We start from the raw sequence: 7,703 nt of genomic DNA on the forward strand, positions 1-7,703 counted from the left end.
CAGTTACTCACAGCTGCAATGTTCCACAGCAACACACCCCGCTTGACTTGCCTTGGCATCTAGAAAGTGACAGGTTTTGTAGCATTTTCTGTTAATTACATGAAATTTATTAATTATTCCTTAACATTTCCCCCGAGACTGGTAATTTTCAGGTGCTAACTAATAAATGAATCATTCTGGTAAGCTGAAACATCTCAGTTGTTCATTCCAACTTGGAGAGCTGAGCATTATCACTGATACACAAGAAAGCCCTGTAAAATTTCAACGAGGTGGCAAATAGCAATTATATGTCTATCAGACAGATGCACGCTCAACAATGTAATTAAGTGATACAGTGAGGAAGTTCCAGCTATCTGTATTTCCTCTAGAATATTCTACACGGACTGACGGCAGTACCATTTAAATTACTACTGATTTATGTAATCACATGTTGGATACATATAATGCAGTTTTGAATTAGAGGCACTTAAATTTCAACTATCTTGTCTAAAATTACACACACTCGCCTAACATTTTTTGCTCTAGCAGCACGTGCATCCAGCAGGGACACAGCACAGAAGAATGCCCATATTGCCACGAGGAGGACTAAGCACTCGGTTGCAGAAGTGATTTGCAGGGAGCTCCGTTCAATAAAGGAGCAGCATGCTCTTATCGCGTACTCCGGTGGTAGCAACTGAAGGGAACTGACATATCAACTGCGCACAGACCACATTTCCAGCTGAAGCACCACGCTCCCTGCTTCTGTTATCGATTCATCACTCTTAAAACAATCTACATAAAGAAACAGAAGGTTCTGCTTAGTGCAGTACAACAGGGGTAACATGTTTGTTCTGTACCGGTGCAATACCGCTTTGAGAGATAGTAAAGAACTAAGGGATGGATATTGCACGGGTCGTATGTATTTCCTTTCACTGTAAAGGGCACGGATTTGATTTGGTTCATGCCATTTACCACCAAAAATAAAAATTTAAAATAATCAGCAACATCAATAGTAAGATGTATGTTCCAATGATAAGAATCAGCAGAAATACACATAATGGATTACAAGCGAAGAGCTAATTCCTTCCTAAGTGGACATTATTTTAGGTACAGAAAACACATTTTAAAAGTACCAACACAACTTAAACTATCTGAGATATCAGCACAGCTTTTACTCTAGAAGTTATCCTGTAGATTCTTTTGATACCATTTGTCACGCACACTGCCTCAAGATAGGAAAAAATGGCATAAAAAATGTTGAGTAAGGTTTTCATTAAAAAATTCAACTTAACGCTAAGCACAACTAAAAATCTTTAGCCATCACAGTTACAGTCACCTGCAAAACAGTGAAGTGCAACATGCAGCATAACAGATTATTAATTATACCTGAAAAAAAATATTTTTATTCCCCTTAATTTGATACATCATACAGTGATAAGAGTAGTGAAGAACAGACAGAGACACATGCATCTTCAATACACACTTAAAATATTAATTGTAAAGCACAGCATATTTGGCAACTCCTTCACTGCTACTTCCACTCAAGTGTAAAACAACATTACTGTGAATTCTGATGTGCCATAGTCTTTCCACCTCAGGCAATGATCTTATACCTCATTAGCTAAGTAGGTCTGAGCGGGATTAGAACCGAAAATGTGCAAAGAGGTCAAGATTCAAACCTGGAGGATATTTGTATGAGAAGAATTCAAGCACGCAAATATAACATTCATCTGAACATCTCTCATCCCCTCATTAGATACAAAGACCTGCACTTTCTTTCATACACCAGAGCAAGCACCATGCTGTGACTGTTCCCCCAAGACCTTCTAGAGATCAATTGTTCTGGTTTTTATTTTTTGGTCTATTTAACATGATTTTACATGATACAGACATACATCGATTTTGTATACCATTTGTTCACTCGAAAGCATTATCTCCCTTTTTCTGCAATGCCGCGTGACGAAATTAAGTGAATGATGCAACGGCAAAGGCGTGAATCGGCCAAACTTGAGATTCTCTCAGAATATTACAAATCAGACAAGACTTCCTCTCCACTACTACAGTCAGATTACCGCTAGTTAACTACCAGGTGTTTCCCCTATCAGCTTTACCATGATTTTGTCCAGAATGGCTGTCACTTCACCTCACCTATACTTCTCCTATTCATCACATTTCTGTTTTTTAAATATTAGCAGTCATTCACAAGACTTTTCGAACCTATGTAGGATACCTTAATTGATTAAAAATCCGCACTAGCCATTCAGAAAGCTCCTTATCCAGCGACGGAATATTCTTTCTTGGTGGAAGCTACCTAGACCTGCAGTTAAAATTTTTCAACTTTATAGCAAATTATTCATCGCATCAGTTAGTTACTTGTAAAAAACAAAGGTATTTCATTATCCCTGTATGACATAGAATTTCTCTCTTCTTCTCAAGTATTTTTGAAAAATTGTATTTTTACCCTTGCTTCCACTGTTCTTTACCAAACTTAGCTATGATTAGACCTATGCCATTTTTAGAATTTCATTGCTGCCAAACAGTTTGTAAAGAAAACTACAATAATTCGTATTTGTTCCTTTTTAGTTACACTCTGACATCATTTAGCACTTGCCAATTTCCTAACATGCAGTGCTCTCAGCTTTTCAATTTTTATCTATTTATTGTTCATCCTTATTACTCCCTTGTTGATTAACTTCCCTTTTTAATCACATTTTTTTTAATCCAAAGAAGTTTTCTTTCATGATTAACGAGTTGCATTCTTTGGCATCTAATGAATCAGACTCGCACAGTTCCCAATTATCATCGGTATTCTTATGTTTCAGTATTGCCTCCCACTCCGTTCACTCCTAACGGCTTTCAATTGTTCATCCTTATTACTCCCTTGTTGATTAACTTCCCTTTTTAATCACATTTTTTTTAATCCAAAGAAGTTTTCTTTCATGATTAACGAGTTGCATTCTTTGGCATCTAATGAATCAGACTCGCACAGTTCCCAATTATCATCGGTATTCTTATGTTTCAGTATTGCCTCCCACTCCGTTCACTCCTAACGGCTTTCAATTTCACATACATATATTTATACATTAAACTGGCAAGCATGCCACATTTACTCTGTAACATTGACTATACTGTGCTTTTACATACCAAACAAAATTATCATAATCACTTTTAGTTCAGTGATCAGTGACTTAGATTAACAGTAGCACAGCAGAATGAGGGTCTTCTACGTAATCTAAGGCAGCTGTAGTATTTTGCATAAAACACTACCTAAAGAATTCACAGGATGTTTTTACCCATGACAACATGGGTCCTTTCCTCATTCCCAAAAGGGATAAACAAAGAGGAATCGGTATGTGAAGAAGTGTGCTACGCTTATTCTGCTTGTCTTCCAAGGCAGGATATGGGGGAGAGGAAAATCCTGTGGTCCACAAGGAATAACACCTAACTTGAAAGGCAGGCTGAGGAAACAAGGCTCCCCGGGAACCAACTGTTGAGCTGAACTAGAAACACCTTTTCATGTTTTGAGAACTGAGATATAATCATATAAATATTCTTCCTGGATGCTCCCCAAACGCAAATGCATGCTCTAGGTCAAAACAAGTTTGGATGCTTATCAAAGAGTTCTCTCAGCCTTATTTTTCTTTCAATATTAAAAAAATATTGAAAAGAGGAAAAAAAAAAACAAACAAACCAACTAGACAGGAAAGTTTTACTACATGTACTTATACTTTACACTTTCATAAAGGCACAGGTATGCTGATATATTTCAAGGGACCTTTTTTAATTTGCAAAGAGAAAAAATGTAGTATTACTGAACCAAGTTTCCTGAAGGTTTATCTTAGGTTCTGTATCCCTCAGCTGTTAGATCCTGTTTTGCACGTAGTTAAAATATAAGTGTATGTTCTGTCAGCAGAGGCTGCACCTCAGTAATGAAGAAAGCAAAATGTGTGTGCATGCATGTATATTAGCAATCAGTTAGTCAATTTTACAAACATTAAGTTGAAAGGGATGGCTTATGCCATAACACCAAAATCATTTACACAGACTTAGGAGGATAAATATTCCCCTTCTAGGGCTAAGGCTTCTAAGTGTCTAAATCACTACTGAAAAGAAAATTGGGTATCCTTGAAAAATGTTACTGCATATATGGTAATAATAGCGTGTTTCCAAAAGTCGATAAAATAAGGATTTAATTATGCAAGTACTCGTACATCAGTAACTTGCATGCGAGTAAGCTCTCTGCATAATAATATACATACATAATATACATCGATAATACACAGTCATAATTGAATGCTTGTAATTATTTTCAGGATCAAAGCCCTTATTAAAAACTGAAATTGAAGCCTTATAATGGTAGTAGTCATGATGGACTTACATGCGGATATAATGAAATTAAGTCCTATAATAAGTGGTATGTTTTGCATATACAATTAGATAATCTTAAAAATGATCAGTGTAGGGCTGACAATTGCTAAAAGGAAAGAGGTGAAATTGTGACGATATTACTAACATTTACCAGGCAAATAAGAAAAATAACAAAACTCCAGAAACCGTATTCCTTAGGAGACATGGTGAACCTACCAAATTACCAAAGTGATTCGAAACCTGAAGGGACGGGATGTTTGGCTCTCTCTGGGCTAATGACCTGAAACTAATCTCTGGGTAATGACCAACATCAAGGGACTGCAGTAAGAAAGAACATCAAGTCTGCTGCCTCCGACCTGTGTTAGCAACAGCAAGGCTGAGCTCCTCCCAAGAAAGCGGAAAGAGGAGTTACGGGGGACAACCGTTCATCAGCGGCAGCCCTACAAGGACCTTCAGTGACTTGGATTTTAAAAAGCATATCAAGAGCAGAGAAACACCATCTCTGTACTGCCTGTTAATGCATTAAACACTGGTCAAGAAAGAGCCACCCCTTTCCCAGGTCTTCTAAAACTGCAGAGTGATAGGAGGTAAGGCAGCCGGAAAGCTGAAATTTTATACCAGAGTGACTGGTCAGTGAAGGATTATTTGGAAAGGTATGAAAACTTGAATAAAGTTTTTGTATTTTTAAGTGTTTCTGATTTTTTTAAAGAATTTATAGAAGGGACTAGCATCTTCCCTTCATTACCTACCAAAAGTGGAATAAAAAAATATGACTATCTGGGGTGAAAGTCAAACCCTACCCCTATGATAAATTTGAAGAGCTGTATGATTAATTTCTTTAGAAAAAATGGTCTGTATTTATATTGCATTAGAAATAAATTATGAACTCAAATGTCACCATTTTCAGGGGAAAAAAAAGTAAAAATATCAATTAGATACGGAGTACAAATACTTAAGAGTTTAAACTGAATTACATTGCTTGAATTAGGGTAGCCTTATGAAGGATGGTTTACAGCTCACACAGGACCTCAAATAAAAACAATCAGCAAAAGTTTGAATTTACAAGTAAGAGCTGAGAAACAGTTTTTTCCAAAGATGGCATCCAAAGATGCCGTACTTCAGAGGACACTCCAGTCTGACTAAAGACTTGTTTGTAAGACTAGGCTCGAAGAGTAATCCGAACACTTCTGAAAACTCTCATTCCCGAGCACAGACTCTTACTACTGGAACATCACACGCAATCATCAGCTCTGCAATGAAATTTTTAAAATGGTCTGAGATTGAAGCACAAATTTTGCTCTTTACATGAATCCCTACATGCCATTAGAAGTTATCAGTAGCAGTGTAGAAATTTACAGATTGTCTGAAAGTTGATAAACATTACTGAAAACAGTCATCTCTAAATATTTGTTTTAAAGACTGCTGAGGATGAGTTTTGTACACTACCAAATTCTAGGCCAGGTCCTATAACCACAAGTTCTCACTTTCAAATATCTATGTATGGCTGGGAAAACTGTTTCCAATTTGAAGGTTCAGAGTTTCAGCCTCCACTCTTGCATAACGTTTTCACTTTGATGTCTTCATGACATTGAAGAATCTTCTGCTACCAAAAATTTCAGCCACAACAGGGGAAGTCCCTTCCTCAGCTGCTTTAAAAACAAAACATCTTAACAGCGACAAAATAAGAAACAGAAAATCAAGGTGATACTCTATGCAGTGGAGCAGACTGGCAGCCCAGCTCTTACAGCCCTCCGGGCCAACCTGTCCTCTCTTCTGCAAGAAGAAACCAAACGGTGCTGTAAGGAGGACTTCCCCTGGCTAGACTGAAACTTGCTACCAAGCAGAAATGTTTGTTCATCTTTTCCCTGTATTCTGCAGTTTCTTCAATTTGGTGCCACACTCAAAAGATTTAACAGAAATTTTTGCTTCGATATGCCAGGTCAGCATTAAGATCATTGAATAAATAGGGCTCTATGGCAACAGGGGGTGTGTGCTTATTAAAAAATATTTCCAGTGCAGAATATTGAGACTAACAAATATTCTCAACTGATGAGTTACAGAAATTCTGCAAGGGAAGCTATACACCGCCTGAATTCAGTGTCATTAACTCACAAAGGTGAAAATATGCCAAAGTTTGTGAGCTGCTGTATCACCAACACACCGCCCTCTCCCTGTTAAAAAGCTGGACTTCCGTGTCCTATTTAAATCACATGTTCATAGGTAGCAGGGCTCTGAGACACTCACAGGGCTGCTAAATTTAAAGACCACTTCTGTAAAGAAGCTCCAGACAGGTTTCTCTGTTGTTAGGGATAAAGCAACACTTCCCAAACTCTTACTGTGTTTAACTGAGACAGCAACGATGCCTAGTTTGTGCTTAAAGCCAAATAGTCTTGTACTACTAACAACAGTAGGTTAATCATTGAATTGCTTTAAAAATAATAAACTATTTCCAGCATTAACATGCTCTTAAAAAGGTGTCTGCCATCAGCAGAGCCACAGGTGAAATGGCAATGGCAGAGAGATCTTCAGATGACATTAAAGATTCTGGTTTGCCCTTGATGCTCTGAGCGGGCCAGTGCTGCAGGAAGCCCTGGGCATGTCAGCAGGCGTTGCAAACCCCTGGAGCATCCCCAGGCTGCAGGGGTCAAAAGACAGGGATGGATGAGAGCACCACACTGGTCTGCCACATTAGAAACTGAGTAATAGTTTTGCAATCTAATACTGTAAGAAGTTGCAGGAACACAGGAAAGAAAACTATTCAGGCAAATACTGCCAAAGACAGGGAAGACATACATTTAGATTCATTTTCTGGCTTAGTAAGTATTAATATTTGCTTTTGTGGAAAACCAAGGTTAAAGACACTTAGAACTACCATTTGGGTATAACCAGTTTGCTTAAGAAGATTAGATATTGTAATTTGTTTTAAAATTTTAAGCATGTATTAGAACATAAACCTATAAACTAAACTAGGTCCACCAGGGAAAATTATTCCTAAACAAGAAGCTACACATTCTAACGTTCACTCAGATCTTAGGAATCTATGTTTGCTATCTAGCTCATGCTGTATTTCAAAGAGAATCCACCATCGGTATTAGGAAACAAATGAAAGTACAAATGAAATGGCATTATAAAACCTACAAAAATAATTTCAAATTCCAACTTGTCGTGGTTTAGACCCAGCCAGCAACCAAGCCCCACCCAGCCGCTCACTCACTCCCCCCCGGTGGGATGGGGGAGAGAATCGGAAGAGTAAAAGTGAGAAAACTCGTGGGTTGAGGTCAAGACAGTTTAATAGGGAAAGCAAAAGCCGCGCAGGCAAGCAAAGCAAAACAAGGCATTCATTCACTGCTTCCCAT

This window comes from Aptenodytes forsteri, unplaced genomic scaffold (genome assembly GCF_000699145.1).
Source record: "Aptenodytes forsteri isolate BGI_AS27 unplaced genomic scaffold, ASM69914v1 Scaffold226, whole genome shotgun sequence".
Classification (NCBI taxonomy): Eukaryota; Metazoa; Chordata; class Aves; order Sphenisciformes; family Spheniscidae; genus Aptenodytes; species Aptenodytes forsteri.